This window comes from Mustela nivalis, assembly GCF_964662115.1.
Source record: "Mustela nivalis genome assembly, chromosome: 1".
Classification (NCBI taxonomy): domain Eukaryota; kingdom Metazoa; phylum Chordata; class Mammalia; order Carnivora; family Mustelidae; genus Mustela; species Mustela nivalis.
The window spans coordinates 97,524,994-97,543,983 of NC_139020.1; the positions used below are offsets into that span (position 1 = coordinate 97,524,994).

At 34.0% G+C, this 18,990-nt stretch overlaps 1 long non-coding RNA gene across 1 annotated transcript in view; it reads left to right on the forward strand.

Moving 5' to 3' along the window:
• LOC309863208 overlaps nt 1–18,990 on the forward strand; it is a 108,020-nt gene that overhangs the window by 67,526 nt on the left and 21,504 nt on the right. Inside the window, exons 3-4 of the long non-coding RNA XR_014310930.1 lie at nt 1,533–1,590; nt 2,131–2,284. This is a non-coding gene — a long non-coding RNA (uncharacterized lncRNA). The remainder of the gene's footprint in view (nt 1–1,532; nt 1,591–2,130; nt 2,285–18,990) is intronic.

The following is an 18,990-nucleotide window of genomic DNA, read 5'->3' on the forward strand; positions in this document are numbered from 1 at the left end:
CATGGGAACAGGCTCATCTTTATTTTTATCTTCAGTTATTATGAGAAAGTAGATTAAGATGAATATGTACAAGGTTGATTCATACCAAACCTACTACTATGTAGTAAAGTCATACATTAAAGATATAGCTTAGTGATTGCTATAGTAATTTAGTTACTCTACACTTCAGTGGCTTAAGAAATGTTTAATTTAGCAGCCTATTATATGGAAGAATGGCATACTTTGGGGCATATGTACTATTTTACCTTAAGCTAGTATAAGAAACTCTCACATCTGGTGAGTTTAGTCTCCTGAAATAGTACAATGACTATAATGTTGAAATGCCTTGTCAAAAATTGAAATTTTCAGCAAACTTTTTCCTTGTATAACAGCAGACAATTGATCAGTTGATGTTTTTCCCTTCTAAATTATTTCATATTTGGCACATTTTATAGATCCAGCTGAAAAGTAGTTCCATAATCAATATTGAATATTTTTATCTCATTGCTGCTCAGAAGTCTTTAATAATATATATGTGTTAGGAGGGATATAATGAACAGAATATATATACTGATATATGTTGTAAAGGAGATAATTGTCTAGAATGAAGGGGATTTGTGCAGTAAATAAATAAATATGAAAAAAGTGCCCTTTGAAATTTAGTAAAGTGTTAGATGAGTTCATGCAGAGGAGGGAAAGTTTACTTATAAATTATTATAAGTAAAGTATTATTTTAACATTCCCACATACTTCCCAATAGGTGCTGAAGCGGGGTCTGCTGTGGTGATGTTATTTGTCGTAATATTGGACATGAAGTGGTGAATTTCAAGTGAAGGAAATCTCATCTAACAGAAGTATAAAATTGGCAATTCTCAAGGGGATGATTAGTCCAGTGGGTGTCAGCACCAGATTCAGAAAAGGGTACAGGAGACAGTAAAGCTGGAAAGAGAGAGAACTCTGAAGGAGGGCAAAAATTCTGCTCTAAAATGTGGCACATATCCTGAAGGGAACTACAGATAATTAATAGCATAATGATACAACAGAGTTATGCCTCAAAATCTATGGTGTACAAACAAGCTATAAGATCAACCAGACAGGGATACCTGAGTGGTTCAGTGGGTTAAGCCTCTACCTTTGGCTCAGGTCATGATCTCAGGGTCCTGAGATAGAGCCCACATCAGGCTCTCTGCTCAGCAGGGAGCCTGATTCCCCCCACCCCACCTCTGCCTGCCTCTCTGCCTGCTTGTGATCTCTGTCACATAAATAAATAAAATCTTAAAAAAAAAATCAGCTAGACACAATGATAGTTGGGGTGGGCATAAGTTCAGCAAGTTATAAAAATCTATGCAAGTTACAGTTAAATACAAAGAATAAGGAGCACGATATTATGTAAAATCTTAACACTGTGCTGACACTAATATTAACCATAGAAACTAACATTTATTGAACCTTTACTATATGTCAGACCCTAGGCCAAGCACTAGACATGGACTATTTTATTTAATTATCACTAAACTGAAATTATAAATACTAATGTTATCTGCATCTTACAGATGAGGAAATGGGGCTTCTGAGGAGTTAAATAACTAGCCTGAGTGCTCATATCTAGCGGTAAGTGGACACAAGATTTGAATTTAAGCTTTCAGACTCCAAAACCATGCTATGAATCAATTGCAAGTTAGATAATTGATTTTATGGGAAAGAAAAGAAAAAGAAAATCAAAAGTGACCAAGATTTACATTTGAGTGACTGGAAGGAGAGCTATGCCTTTAACAAAAATTGGGACATTATTTATTTATTTATTCATTTATTTATTTATTTATTTTCTTTTCAGTGAGCCTTGGCCTTTGTGCAGGCCTGTTTTTAGTAGAACTGATTTGACCTTCTGGCTAAATATTGTACCCAGATAGTGGGCCTGCAAGGAGGGGCAGAAAGAAAGGACTCCATACAAGTTCACCATCTTGATGCCTGAATTCAAGACTATAAGATATTTCATTTTCATCCCTGCCAAGAAGTGGTACGATTCCAAATTATCGATGAAGAAAGGTACATGCAGAGGTTAGGCAAGTTACCCAACATTATCTGGCTAATAAGATTAAGACAAAATTCTATTCTGTGTCACCCTCTCATCAGAGTCTGATTCCTTTTCAGCATACTCCAGTTGAGATAATTTTGCACTTCTGCTAACTGAATCTTCAATCACACCTCACTTCCAAAAGAATCGTCAGTGGGCGTCCCTTCAAAAACAGAAGCTTCTAGGCTCTACAAGGGAGTGTTAGACTACAGTTCTTTCATAATAATTCTAGTAAGTATTGATAAACATCTAAATACTTTCTTCCAGCCATATCCAACGTGTTTATTCTTAGTAAACAGGACTTCCCACACCTACAGCTCACTTCATACACTCTCCGATCTCCATAATGATCTGCTAAATCCTGGACCTCCCATAATCTGCTCAGAGCTTACTCTCTTCGACTTCCCTGTTGGCCCCACCCTCCTTTGCAATACCTCCTTGGCTTTCATAACACTGTTGCCTCCTTCTCTTCCACCTCTGTTGTCTTTCTTTGCAGTCTTCTCCGCTCCTACCTTCTTTCCTGACTACTCCTTTAGTATAACTGTTCCCTTGAAATCCTGTTCTTTTCTATTACTCTCCTCTTTTATGCTGTGATGGCTCATTTAATTCAATAAATTTTCTCCCAAGAAATAAACCCCTTAATTTTATCTAACGGCCAAAATTCTGTCCTTCATTTCAAGATGTAGCTTCATGGTTATCTTTCTCTAAATCGTTTGCTCCTCCTGGGTCCCTATATTAATTAACATTGCCATTTTCCTCCTGAATATGTAGTCCAGAAAGTTAAAGTCATTTTCTATGTGCCTTTCTCCATTACTCTCTCCATTTAATAAGATGTCAAATCCTTTCATCTACCTCCCCATAGCTCTCATATCATAAGAAAAAGAGAATAATAATATATTATCAACTACCCCTACCAATAACACTGTCATTGGTATTTATTTTGTATTATAATTGTACTAAGGATTTTCTGGGTATATATTATGTACTCCACACAACGGCACTATAGAGACTATAGCTGAAGTAAAGAAACTGATAAGATTCAGTTTCTTGATCACACATCCATCTCACACTCAGCTGTGACTACTTTAGCCCTTGAAGCCCTCCTCCCTCCTGCCTCATCCTATACATTCCCACTTCTGCTTTCTAAGTAGGTCTCTCATCACTTCTTCTCTGAAATAATGCAGAAGCGCCCCCCTCCCCACCCGCTTTAATTGTGGATCTCTCTCCACCTGTTCTTTAAACACATTCATCTTCATTGAAATCAAAGTTAATGACAATGCATCCTCATCAGAAATCTTCCCTAGAGCCCTCAAATAAGTGATAAACTTTTTAGTATAGGCAAGATTTCCTGGGCTGGGTACTGAAAACATACTCCTAGTAACTCCATTTTTTATTCAACAGACATTGATGCAATTTTTCCTATGGCCAGATACTAAATTTTTTTCACATATTAATTTAATTAATCTTTAAAGAATCCATGAAAAAGATATTTTCTCCTCCATTTTACAGATTAGAGAGCTAAGTGCAAAGAAGTCAGGTTATTTGTCCTATGTCACGAAGTTACAGTTGGTACCACTGGGCATCAAACTCCTGACGTCTGACTCCAGAAGTCCTATACCTCAGGATGTGTTGCCTATTACTTGGATTACTTAATTTAAATATTAGAAAGTACATATTTCTCCTCAGACAGATTTCAGACTCTTTAAGTTACTCATCTCTCTATCTTCCTTCCCTACCTTGTCACATTATAGTATCTAATTCAGGGCCTTGAAAGTAGTAATGTATATCATTCATTTAACAATTATCAAACATCAGTAGTTATGGCAGAAACTAGAGTTATATATAATTTTGAATAAAACTTCTTACATGATTGAGCAAACTTAAATTCCATGTATGGGTAAGACAATAATAATAATGAATATAATTTTTTTTTTACTTAAAGATTTTATTTATTTATTTGACAGACAGAGATCACAAGTAGGCAGAGAGGCAGGCAGAGAGAGAGAGAGGAAAGCAAGGCTCCCTGCTGAGCAGAGAGCCCAATGTGGGGCTCGATCCCAGGACCCTGGGATCATGACCTGAGCCAAAGGCAGAGGCCTTAACCCACTGAGCCACCCAGGTGCCACTGAATATAAAATTTATAGTAATAGACAGCGACATGTTAGAGATGGGAGGAATTCTTGGAATTTAGATAGATGGGACAGGGTCACAATTATGTTGTGAACTGAATTACAAGAAGATATCTCTTGATCAGTAAGATCAGAAACGTACTTTATAGTCAGAGACAGGAATGTGCAAGGGCACTGTAGAGAAAGTAGGTCTGACATTTTGCCATGTTTTAGAAACAGATAGAACATCAATGTGGCCAGACTTTGGTGGATGAGGGAGAGAGTAGTATGATAAGAGACAAAACCTCTAAGTATGCAAGATCACATCATTTAAGGCCTTTAGACATGAGAAGGAGTATTAATTTTATTATCACATCAGTAGGAAATCATTGAAGGATTTGAAACAAGGGAGCAAAATGACCTCATTTACATTTTGGAAGATTACTTTGTTGGCTATGTGAAGAATGCATTACTGTGTTTAAATGTAGAACCCAAGAGATCAGTAAAGAGGATGTTTGAATGGTCTAGATAAGGGATAAGCAAACTTTTCTTTGGGGATATTTTTCTTGCAGAAGATAAATATTTTTAGACCTTATAGCCATACAATCTCTGTTTTCATGACTGACTACTCAGTTCATCCGTTATGGCAAACAAACATCTGTAGACAATATGTAAATGAATATGCTTTTTGGGGTTACAACAAAACTTGTGTACATGGAAATTTGAATTTTCCTAATTTTTAAGTGTCATAAAATATTATTTAAAAATTTTCAACCATTTAAAAATGTAAAAATAATTCTTACTTTGAGAACTATATATAAAAACAGGCAGTCTAGATGAGAGATGATGCTTAACACGATTAATAGAGATAAAAGTGTATTTATTGATCTGAGGAAGACTTGAGAGGAGTGGATTATGTAGATAGGAGGGGGGAAGAATATCAAGAATTTTCTTTGGGGTATAAATTTCTTCAATTTATTGAAGATCCAATTTATTAAAAATTATTCAATTTATTTAAAAATAAAAGTGTTTCCAATGGAATACTATGCAGCCATCAAAAGAAAAGAAATCTTGCCATTTGCGACAACATGGATGGAACTAGAGCGTATCATGCTTAGCAAAATAAGTCAAGCAGAGAAAGACAACTATCATATGATCTCCCTGATATGAGGAAGTGGTGATGCAACATGGGGGCTTAAGGGGGTAGGAGAAGAATAAATGAAACAAGATGGGATCGGGAGGGAGACAAAACATAAGTGACTCTTAATCTCACAAAACAAACTGAGGGTTGCTGGGGAGAGGGGGGTTGGCAGAAGGGGGTGGGGTTATGGACATTGGGGAGGGTATGTGCTTTGGTGAGTGCTGTGAAGTGTGTAAACTTGGTGATTCACAGACCTGTACCCCTGGGGATAAAAATATATTATATGTTTATAAAAAATAAAAATTTAAAAATAAATAAATAAATAAATAAAAATTAAAAAATAAAAGTGTTTCTAAAATTTTGCTCCCTGTTGAAATTTGTAATGTTCAAAAACTAATTTCTTCACAAGACAAAGTATTTTATTCATGAATGCTGGTACTTTAATTTATTAGGAAATCTGATTTTTAATTGGAAATGCATTGCCTTATTATTATTATTATTTTTATTTACTCTGGCACTTTCTTATCAGACAACATAGAATAACTGGCATCTCTTGCATGTAAGAGTGTAGAAAATATGTAAAGACACCTTTTTTTCCCTTTTTCTCCTATATCTCCAGGATAAACATATCTAATCTTCAAGCCTTCATTTAAGACTTGGGTACTAAAATATCTCTCAACCTAGTAGACCACTTCAACTTTATTTTTTCTTTCAATATCCTTATAACTGAACATAAAATGTCTGTTTTAAGTTAAATATTGACAAGACTGTATAATTTCTCATTGATTTTTGGTATAAGGGCAATGAGAGCCTTCAAAAAACAAAACTAAATAAAAATTTGTCTATGGGGGCGCCTGGGTGGCTCAGTGGGTTAGGGCCTCTGCTTTCGGCTCGGGTCATGATCCCAGGGTCCTGGGATGGAGCCCCACATCAGGCTCTCTGCTCAGCGGGGAGCCTGCTTCCTCCTCTCTCTCTGCCTGCCTCTCCGCCTACTTGTGATCTGTCTGTCAAATAAATAAATAAAATATTTAAAAAAAAAATTTGTCTATGTCACCATCTATAAGATTAACTTAATCTGAATCAGGGACTAAAAGCACAGAATATTGAGAGGTTAATTTTCAGTCAGTCTAACAAGTCTTTCTCCACTTTTCTAAGTCACCTTCATAGCAGACTTAGAGTACAGCTAGAATTACTTACAAGAAAGGCCAAATTACTATAACCACAAAATTCAAGTGAAAATATTGCCAGTGACATCCATGGAATGAGTTCAAACCATAAATCCCATCTCTGCTTAGAAAAGAGTCACAGATATTTATCTAATTGGATAAAGCATTACTTCATCCAAATGAATCAAACGTGAGAGTTATCAAAACTCTTTATAGCCTTCATGTTTTGGTTGTTTTGTTTTTTTATTACATACTTTATGGCTGGGGCTTCTGCTTTCTATTTTTCCATTGCTTTGGATATGAAAATGTGTTCTGAAGATAATCACAAAATATTTATGGGCTCCTGTTCATAAACTTTATTCTAGAACCAGATTCTGAAAATGAAAACCCAGGTTTAAAAACAACAACAACAAAAACAAAAACAAGTAGAGCTATTTCTCTGAATGAATTGTATAGAAAGAGTCCTATTGAACATTACATAATTACACAGTCCGGGTCTACCCCTAGGATTTGAGGTGGATCAATTCCACCCAAAATGCCTGTCTACCGTTAAATAGATCAGGAGTGAAATGGAACCTGGGGTATTACTAAATTGTGACTTCTTTGTGAATTCAACCCTGAAACTCTAGTCAAAATTAATTTTCTCCTATAACATTTTAGTTATTCCAGAATGGGAATTTATATATAGCGAAATTATATATATATATAATTTATATATTTATAAATATTTATATATTTTATATATAGCGAAACTATATATTTATATATTTATATATAGCGAAACTATATTACTAAACATAATTTAGTTATATAAATGGATGAAACTATTATTGGAAAAATAAATGAATGAATAAATCAATAATTAAATGAATATGAATACATTTAATGACATAAAAAGTCATTAGTCATTTAGTCATTGGTGACTAAACATTTGGTGACTAATAGAACTTTATAATGTAACAACCCATAAACCCCCTACTTTGAGATGTTCTATGACACTATTTACCATGTTAACAATTATTATAACATTACTTACTAATTATTGGGAACCTACTATGTGCTGAGAACTATGGTAGGTACACTTCCTATATTAACACATCTAATCTTCACAATGAGTAAATGAGGTAATTACTTTTATTATCTACATTTTATAGATAAGAATATTGAACCCAAGAGTACTCAGCCACAGGTGAAAGAGCTGGAAATCAAACATAAACCCTCTAATACCACAAGAATACCTTCATGTCCATGCTAAATGGTCTCTTATGGAAACTAGAGAAAAAAATATTGGTAAACATTTAGTTTGTACCTTATTCTTGAAAAAAATCATCTGAGATGATATTATATCTACTTTATCTTTTGACCAGACTGTCAGCATCCCTAGTTTCAGTCAAGTATTTGAAATAATGTTTTTGCATGATTGGAAATGGAAATGTGTGCATATGTGTTACATTGTATAGTTTCTCATCTTGAAGTGTCACAATAGAATTCAGTGTTTCTCATTCTCTCACAGAATAAATGTACCTTGTACCCAAAATGTCCATAATCTTATCCCATTCTACCTGTTCAACATGCATTCCCATCATGCCACTCACATATCCTGTATTTCAGCAACACCTTCCACTAAATGTAGCCTTTTCCCATGGTAGTTTATACACCTTTCAGCCAAATTCCAACTCTTCCACAAAACTTCATAATTCCCCGAGATGGATATAATATGCTTTAAAAAAAAAAAAAAGTTCTGGGGGCACCTGGGTGCTCAGTGGGTTAAGCCTCTGCCTTCGGCGTGGGTCATGATCCCAGGGTCCTGGGATTGAGCCCCATGTAGGGCTCTCTGCTCAGCAGGGAGCCTACTTCCCCCCAAGCCTGCCCCTAACTGCCTTTCTGCCTTCCTGTGATCTCTGTCTGTTAAATAAATAAAATCTTAAAAAACATTTCTAAATCAGTGTTCTGCAATAAAACTTTTTGTGTATTTGGCAATACCCATAACTGCATTGTCCAATGTGGAAGCTACTTGCCACATATGGCTATTGAAAACTTTAAGTATGGCTAATGTTAATGAGGAAATTTATTTTTAATGTTACCTAATTTAAAATTTAAATGGCCACATGGGGCAAGTGGCTCCTATGTTGGACAGTGCAGGCCTAGAATATAATATGTCCAGAATAGATCCAGATGGGGAATTGGTACTGGGAGGTACTATACAGCCATGTGGCAGCTGAAATTTTTGGAATCTAGAGTTAAAATGACAACAAAAGTCAAAACGGAGAACAGGAGGATGCCAAACACAAGTTTGCACAACTTTATAATTATGTGTTGAATTTCTATCTCTCATCTTCAGGGGTTATTTTAAGAGAGAGAAACAGAGTTACAAAGATTGGTTTATTTTTTTCCAAAATGCTCATTCTATACTTGGAAAGTTCTTATTAAAAGTACCTATTTAAATAAGGAAATTAAATTATTGATGTAAATACCTAAGAGAAATTACTCACTGGGGGTAAAATAAAAAAGAAAAAAAAAGAAGTTATCACTGTAAGTGAGAGTATAGGAATTTCATGATCCACATAGCAACCTGGTTTAGCAATGAAAAGACACAGTGTTGAAATTAATAAAATGTACAACTAAGATAAAAAATCCTTTCGTGTTTTAGCAATTAGCCATCCCCATCTGTGTATAATACCCTAACAAGTTAGCATTAATGCTTTTAGATATATTCTCCATTACTTTATTTTTTAGCTATAAATCAAGATGTTAACTTTATATTCTTCTTTTGTTTTTTAGCTATAAGTCAAGATGTTAACTTAACAATTTGTATGTAAATTTTTTTTAAGTCACCAAAGTCACTGTGGACAAAGTAATCTCAACATAAGGGGAAAATGTTACTATATTCTATGTCTCTGTTCCAATAAGAGCAAGTGTCTTAGAATAACTAAATGTCAATTATTCATTACTGTATTATTCCCACTAGTTCAAAGGTATGGTAAGAATGCCACCAATGATCATTTTTCTGATATCTTTCATAATGAGAACCTGTTAAGCTAACGATGAGACAGGTGTTCATCACTTAAGGGACTCCTGAGAAGACTGCTCATCTAGTCATTAATGACATTTCTGAGACATTTTCCACTTCTGAATTCCATAAAAGCCTAGTTTCACTAACATCTGGATCATTAATGAGAAAAAAATAAATAAAAAGTTTAGTTGAATTAATGTTGATATTTTGTAAAATAAATTAAAAAAAATTAGGTCACAATGGTTAGTCTTTTACATTTATTTTAATATATTGAAACTCATAATAAAAGTACATGTGTATTTTATATTTACAAAATGATGCTGAAAATATTTAATAACTACTAACAATTTTACTGAGTATATACTAGCTATAGGACATTATCTATGGGATCATATCCATTAAATCATTGCTAAGACCATTGTCATGAAGTTTTTTTCCCTATGTCATCTTTTAGGAGTTTTATACCTTCAGGTCAAAACATTAAAGTCTTTATTTCATTTCAAATTCATTTTTGTATGTGGTGTAAGTTCAAGGTCCAATTTCATTCTTCTGTATGTGGATATATAGTTCTCCCAGCCATTTGTGTTGAAGAGATTATCCTTTCCCTATTGTGTATTGTATTTTCCCCCATTGTGAGATTTTTGATATTCTGTTGAAGATTAGTTGACCATTTATGTGTGGATTAATTTCTGGGCTCTCTGTTCTGTTCCACTTGTCTCTATGTCTGTCATATTGTCAGAATACACGGTCTTTTTTATTTTTTGTAAGATTTTATTTATTTGAGAGAGAGAGTGAGAGCATGAGAGGGGAGAAGGTCAGAGGGAGAAGCAGCCAGAATACACTGTTTTAATTACTGTAACTTTGTAATTAATTTTGAAATTAAGAAGTGTGATGTGTCCAGCTTTGTTCTGTTTCAAGGTGGCTGTGGTTATTTGGATCATTTGTGGCTCAATATTGATTTTAATACTGCTTTTTCCATTGAGACTTTGCTATGGATTACACCAAATCCATAGATCGCTTTGGGCAATATGGACATTTTAACAACATTAAATCTTCTAAACCATGAACATAAAATGTTTTATTTTCCATTTGTTTGTGTCTTCTTTAATTTCTTTAATTAATATTTTGAAGTTTTCACTGTACAAGTCCTTCTCTTAGTTAACGTTATCCCTAAGTATTTTATTCTTTTTTTGGTGCTATTGTAAATGAGATTATTTTCCTAATTCCCTTTTCAAATAGTTTGTTTTTAGCATATAGAAATACAACTGATTTTTGTATGTGCACCAGGGCCTTACTCTGCCTCCTTGAAATGAGCCCACTGGAATGGATGTTTTTGCCAATAGAAGGTTCTGCTGAAAGACAGAATTGTCTTTATTCACCCAATGATAAGCTTACTCTTACATCTGCCCTATAAAAAGAGAAGAGAGACAAGGGTTCCTGGGTGGCTCAGTCAGTTAAGCAGCCAACTCTTGATTTTGGCTCAGGTCATGATCTCTGGGTCCTGAGATCAAGCCCTGTATTGGCTCTGCTCTCAGCAGGGAGTCTGTAGAGAATTCCCTCTTTCCAGCTCTGTCTGCCCCTCCTCTGCTCACACGTTCCCTCCCTCCCTCTAAAATAAATAAATCTTAAAAAAAAAAAAAAGAAAGAAAGAAAAAAGGGAAGAGGGACTGATAGGAGAGGAGGTTAATGAGCAATGTCACAGAGACACAAGTTCATTGGATCTAAGCATCATTTTCTATGAAATTATTAAACCTCATGGGTGATGAAGAAATGCAAGATCCCTAGCAGTTTTCCTTGCTGACCTCTTTCTATCAGGTTTTGCCAAAAAAATTTTCCTTTAACTGATATCATGTGACATTGTTTTTCTCATGTTCCATCAAATAACAGTTTGACATCACAAATAAAATTAAAAGTTGTCCTTATCAGCTTTTGTGATATGGATGAGGGTTCCTAAAGGAAATAACTGCAGTGTTAGTATTTTTTTATTTTAAATTTAACAGGAAAGCAAAACCATGCCTATTCAAAGGTTTGAAGATTACCTCTTTGCTTTCTACTCCTTTTACAAATTGTCTCTCTCTTCTGAAGGGAGATAAGGCTAAAGAGAAAAACCACTGAAATTCATAACTTGGGGCAATAAAAGTTCCAAGACTCAAAAGGATATTGGGATTTTACTCTTCTTTTAGGGAGAGGTAATCTGTCATAAGAAATTAGAAAAGTAAAAACTGAGAAGCAAAACAATAGAGGAGAAGGGAAGGGAAAAGAATAGTAACTAAGGAAACTGTATGGATGAGACACCATAGGTTGTCTGTGAGATTTTCTTCAACAGCCTAAGCTGGAGACCTTAGCGCTTATGCAGTAGGAAGGAGTAAAGCATTTAGGCCAGGGCACAGCCAACCTAGAGATTATACAATTATACTACTTTCACTCCTTTTGTAAAGAACTGCTTAAACATTCTTTGGTGGACACTACATAATTTCTCATGATAGTAAAGGAAATAGCTTCCAGAAGATGTCGAAAAAGGCTATCATGATCTTCCCTCACCGCTGATGGTCAGCAACAACACTGAAGTCTACTGGGAAGGAAGAAGCTTGTACCAATCAATGAGGAGCCAGATGGAGGAAAAGCAACAGTATTGCTATTTGCTCCTTACCGAGAGGTTACATCAGATATCTTGCCAAAGGAAGCTATCACATCAGCCACGTAGAATTTTAGCCTATAATAAAAGTTATTACAATCAAAGATGAAAAGCAAATTATGCAGCAACCAAACTGACTAAACATTGTGGAAATGAAAAAAAAAAATTTTAAAAGACCAAGGATACACCATATACTCAAATATATTTCAAGTGTTTAAATAATAAAACATATGAAAGTCTATGAGAGAACAGGAAAAAAATATTTACAGTTACAAAAAATTATTCATATGTAGCATCTGGGGATAGAAATTCTTTCCTAAGGATAAAACTATATGCAGATATAACAAAGAAATGAATTATATACAGTTGACCATTTCACAACTTAAGATGTTTTCAGTAAAATATATCCAAATAAAGGGCAGGGTAATGCCTATAATAACAAATCATATTGAAGAATAGGGAAAATCATGGGCAAGCAATTAAAGATATATATATATATATTAAACTTGAATGAGAGAAAACAACATTCACCAGAGTTTAATAAATGCAAAATTAAAGCAATAGTGATATAAGTTTCTGGCCTTTCAATTGGGCAGAATTGGGCGAGACGGTATAAAATGGAAATTGCAGTAATGTAATACTGTGTTATTTAATGCTCTGTACTGCCGTACTACTAGGACATTTATAGTATTATCTAGTTTAGTCCTTAACCACAGCCCTCTGGGTAAGTAGTACAGCATTTCCCCATTTTATAAATAAGAAAAAGGAGGTTTGGAGACCTTGTATGTTGTGCAACATCAAATACCTCTTTGATGAGTGCTGTGAAGTGTGTAAACCTGGTGATTCACAGACCTGTACCCCTGGGGATAAAAATATATGTATATAAAAAATAAAAATTAAAAAAAAATACCTCTTAAGTGCTAGATTTCAAACTAGAATACTATTTTATTAGATCCCACAATCCCTGCTCTTTCTGCAGTGATACAGAGTAGTCCTGCAGTAAATGAGAAGAAATAGTGAAGTTTGATTAGGAAGTAGCATGATAAAACCAGTGTTTGGGAAACTTCATTTGGCAGTAGTAAGTAATAAGGGGTGTGTGTAACATTTAAAAAAAAAATGTTTATTGGGATCTAGAAAATTGTATGACATGCTTTGCATGTTGGTTTTCACATTTGTTAAGTTCTACTAAACTTGTAGTGTCAAGGTTGTACTTACTGTGGTGGTGTCAATATTTATGCCTTATGCCTTTTCAGTAGCCTTCTTATCCCACGGTAACCACATCCCTTTCTATTTCATTGTGCATCACGTATACAAGAAAGTTGTAGGATTAGCAGCTGAAAAAACCAGTCTGAGCCAAATATACTTTGGATTTAAATTTCTAAACCCATAGGAGCAAAATTGTCCCTCTTCAAAGTGTCATAAGCAAGGATTTCAGTCACCTACCAAAGGCTGAAGCTATTTTACCTCAGCAAGCAGGGAACTACTAAAAGCCACAGTAAAAAGCTCCCATGATATAATGTCTCATAGTTGTCTTTAATTTTTGAATTTTTGAGTTTTGAACTTACTTTTGTATATGGTATAAGGATGTGGTCCAGTTTCATTCTTCTGCCTGATGCTATCCAGTTTTCCCAACACAATTTGTTTAAGAGACTCTTTCCCATTGCATATTCTCACCTGCTTTGTTGAAGATTAACTGACCATATAGCTGTGGGTTCACTTGTGAGATTTCTATTCTGTTCAACTGATCTATGTTCATATTTTTGTACCAGTACCATACTGTTTTGGTCACTACAGCTTTGCAATATAAGTTAAGGTCCAGAATTGTTATGCCTCCAGGTTTGCTTTTCTTTTTCAAGATTGTTTTGGCTATTTGGGTTCTTTTGTGTTTCCATACAAATTTTAGAATTGTTTGTTCTATCTCTTTGAAAAATGCTGTTGATATTTTGATAGTGATTGCATTAAATGTATAGGCATGAAATCATAAAAATCTGACAGGAAAACAGTAGCTTCTTTGATACCAGCCATAGAAACTTCCTTCTAGATATGTCTCTGGAAGCAAGGAAAACAAAAGCAAAGATAAACTATTGGGGCTTCATCACAATAAAAAACAAAAAACAAAAAACAAAAAAACTTCTGCTTGGAAAAGGAAACAATCAACCAAACTGAAATGCACCCTGTGAAATGGGAGACTATATTTGCAAGTGACATATCTGATAAAGGGTTTATATCCAAAGAACAAAGAACTTATCAAACTCAACACCCCCAAATACCAATAATCCAATAAAAATGGGCAGAAGACATTTTTTTTCAAGAAGACATTTAGATGGCCAAGAGACACATGAAAAAAATGTTCAACATCACTGAACTACAATGAGATATCACCTCACACTTGTCAGAATGGCAGTTAATAATGCATGTTGTAATAATGCAAATAGTAAGTATTGGTGAGGATGTTGAGAAAGGGGAATTCTTTTACACTCTGGTGGGAATGCAAACTAGTGCAGCCACTCTGGAAAACAGTACAGAGATTTCTCAAAAAGTTAAAAATAGAACAATCTTATGACCCAGCAATTGCACTACTAAGTTTTTACCCAAAGAATACAAATATACTAATTCAAAGAGATGCATGCATCCTGATATTTATAGCAGCATTATCAACAATACCCAAATTATAGAAACAGTGTGAGTGTCCATCTACTGATGAATGGATAAAAAGGAGGTGCTACATATTATCCAACCATCAAAAGAATGAAACGTTGCCATTTGCAACAACATGGATGGAGCTAGAGAATATTATGTTAAGCAAAATAAGTCAGTCAGAAAAAGACAAATGCCATGTGATTTCACTCATATGTGGAATTTAAGAAACAAAACAAAGCAGCAAAGGGAAAAAAGAGAGAAAGAGGCAAAACAAGAAACAATATTAAACCTAGAGAACAAACTGATGGTTACCAGAAGAAACATAGGCGGGGCAGTGGGTGATAGGGATCAAGAAGGACACTTGTTATGAGCATCAGGTTGTGTATGGAAGTGTTGCATCACTGTATTATACATCTGAAACTAATACACACTATGTTAACTAACTGGAATTTAAATAAAAACTTAAAAAAAAAACACTTCCTATGAATACTAGGAGATGGTATAGGCAAGTCTCTATTGCCTTAGAAGAGCTTAAACCCTGGAAAAGTTTGGCTCACATTATAAAATGCACAACTGGCTTTATTTGTTTCTGCATTTGTTTTTCTATTACAAATGCAATTCAGATTGAGACAGCAAAATAGTGCCTGGATAGTTTTGGAAATATGCTATTATAATGCACTGCTCTCGTGGCTGTGAAATAATTTAGTTATGCTTGAAATCGTAAGTATCGTGTTTAGACTCAAACTTGTATTTTATTCTTTTAACACTTGAAAAGATAGTATAGACTGTTAAATGCTGACTAACATTAAAAACAAATCAATACGTTATTCATGCATGGTGTGCAAGGGAACTTTTTAGTAATTCCTACCTTTTCAGATCATTAATCTTAATCATTATATTATGCAGGCTTTATATCACCCTCAAAATAACTAATACAGCAATCTTTATAATTCTGAAAATCGGGTAGAATACATATTCAAGTGTTTCAAAAAAGCAATTCTCAGGAGACAAATGCAGCCCTAATTTAGCCTTGTAGTTCCTTGATAATAAACAAAAGTAGAGGAGCAAAAAAAGGATATCCTACACCTTGAATTTATTTTGGAGATTTTTATATTTTCATTGTATTGAATTTTGGACATTGAGTCACTATTTATCAGCTCATTCTACAGACAAAACCAAAGAAATAACTTGATTTAAACTTTATTGTGTAACAATTTCACATATTTAGAGACTTCCATCAAAATATGTCCCTATAGTATCAGATAAAGTTGAACATTGCAAAGCAACAAATGTGGATTTCAATGAAAGAGGAAGGTAATTCACAGTGATAGCTCCTTTTCTTTCTGTTCATTGTGTGGTGAATGTATAGGCAGATACAGGTTTAAATAATACATTTATTAGCACATGCAAATATCCTGTAATATCTTAACATCACCACCAAGCACACAAAGGCGTGTCAATATAACCTTCTAGTTAGATAATCCCTTAACACTCCATTTCTTATACATGCAGAAGCACATGCAAAATAATTGGAATTTTCTTCATACTTCTCATATTACACTATATAAGGATATCTTCCTCCTTCTAAAGTGATGGCAAATTATTTAGGCTATATGGTAATTTTCTTTTCTGAGTAAATCATTCAGGTTTACAAAACAAACACACAAACTTCTGTAGTTATTTTGTCTAAAACATAAAGCCCTAATGTCACTGTGGTTTTAGTAGCCTTCCTGATTTTATAATGAAAGAAATTTCTGTCATATTCTGTCTCTAAACTATTATCTCTTAAATTAAAAGCGTTCTAAGTCTTCACTGAAAAGCTACCAAAATCCCAAAATCAATTTCTTAATAGATTTGAGCAATTTGGTTCTTATTTTAGGATTCTTCACTTCTGACTCTTGAAAACGTTGACATATTGCTAGAAGTTTGGCTGGGAGATCCACGGGCTAGTTATTATGGTTATTAATAGGGCAGTTTATTAGTTTAATAGGGTTATTAAAGGGCAGTTTATGGTACCAATCACCAAAGTTGGGTATGAACCATCTCCATTGAAAACAAATGATTATAGGGCATTTCACCAAAGGGAGAAATATGTTAGGTGGTAGATATGATGGCAAGAAATGCAATGGCTATCTGGCCTTGACAACTTGAAGTTTAGTGAGAATTCAATTTTATCCCAACTCTGATCAATGATGCACACCCACACTCAATACAATCAAATTTAAATACCAGAAGGAATTACAGGCAATATGCATATTTTCAGTCAGATTTACATGAAGAAGCCATGGCATTACAAAGAGACCAAACCTGACTTATTCATCTAAGCCACTTCTTTAAAAATGGCAACAGAGGATATAATATCAAAGATATTTCCTTGACTAAAATTTCATTCAGGCTTAAAGAAGAGAATGTAATTGCCTATTGCTTTGATGCAAAGCCAATTGTTTTTTCCTAATTTTATAGTAATTTGAGGGATACACCAAAAGAAACATCCCTAATTTGAGTCTTAGAAGAGCTAACAGAAATTCCCAGGGACTTTCCTCCTTCAAGATCTTTAACTAGATAGCAAAGTGGAAAAAAGTTTATCCAATTTAAACAGGTTCCTAACTGAATCATTATGTAAGTATATTGAGAAAGAATGCATGCTAAGGTAACCAGGGACATTTATAACTTAATGAGAAAGAGTCCTATTCATTAACATTACAATCTTACATAGAAGGTCACTTAATCACATGGCTACATTTCATGACTTGTAGGAGAAGAAAGGAATAGGTATTAGTTCTTCCTAGAAATTAATATATAGTTTTGAAAATCAAAAATAAAATATATAGATGCTTGGAAAGTATTACATTTAAGGACTAATAATTAGTTTGCATATCTATTATATTTGGGGCAAAATGATGTTATTTAAATCTACATTTGTTTAGTACATTTGCATTTTGTATAACTAATGTATATTAAGTGAATTTCAACTATAAAGTTTTTAATATCAAATACTGCACACTACAGACCAATCCTTTAATAGAGTTTCAAATTTTTCCATAAACTCATCTTATTCCTTCAGCAGAAGTGATCCCCAGTGTAGCTTTCTCCAACAATGTGCTTTATATCAGAAAAATCTAATTCTTTAAGAAAAAAAAATCTAATTCCCTGGACAAAATAATGAAGAACATTTGCAATGTTATGGTACAGACTTTCTTTTTCAGCAGAATATCAGATTTCTGTACCACTTCAGAGAAATCCACTTAATCTGTCTCCTGAAGTCAATAGGAAATATCGCTCTATAAATTCTAAATTTAATCCACCTGGTATCTAATATGTTGTTATACAGGTTTGCATACTTTTCCATTTTAATGCATTACCATTGTTATCATCATCACCATCATCATCATTTATTAGGAAATAGTTGTAGGAAGGCAAAGAGTAATGAGAGGGAAAAGCTGAGCAGAAAAAGAAAGCAATACTAGCACTTATTCTCAATGTTTTCTTAGCATTTTTAATCCCTCTCCCTTATATCCTACATGTGATATAGTTCACCATTATATAAAAGAATCTTCATTCAGGCAGCTACCCACAATTTTGGCCCACATCAGTAGTTTTGGCCTTCACAATGTCCCATGTGGTATTTCAACAATGAGTAGCCAATACAAAGCTTTATGGGCTTCATAACTGAAAAAAAAAAAAGAAAAAATAGCACCTGAAATGCAAGGTCAATCCAACAATTTTAGAGACCTAATCAAAAGCCACACCTGCAACCACCAATGCTTTGAACACCTGTGCAATCAATCTGCTTTCTCTGACCAGCAGCTCAGTCAACTGTGTCTCATTCTCTTGGAGTTACGGTATGGTCAACAGATTTGTACATAAAGACTGCTGAAATAACCAGACCATCTTTTTAAAAATATAGCCATTTTAATAACACAGAGAAGAGAGTAGCAGTTGGAGAACTTTTCATTTAAATTTATTTTCCAAATCCTCAATGCAAAACAAGGAAAACAAACAAGTCTTTTCAGAATTTAAACTTAGAATTTCAAGTTTTCATAGGTGGAAACTATTCAGTGAAGAACTATCATTATTTAGCAAGAGTCAAGGAAAAGTGACAATTGGAAACATTCAAGTAATAAATATTTTAATTTTACTTTCAATTTTATTGTTAATGCCCTTCAAAGCCTGCTTGACTTCATCAAAAGCTTTCTGTGTACCTAAGTTTCCTATTTAAGCTGTTACTATTACA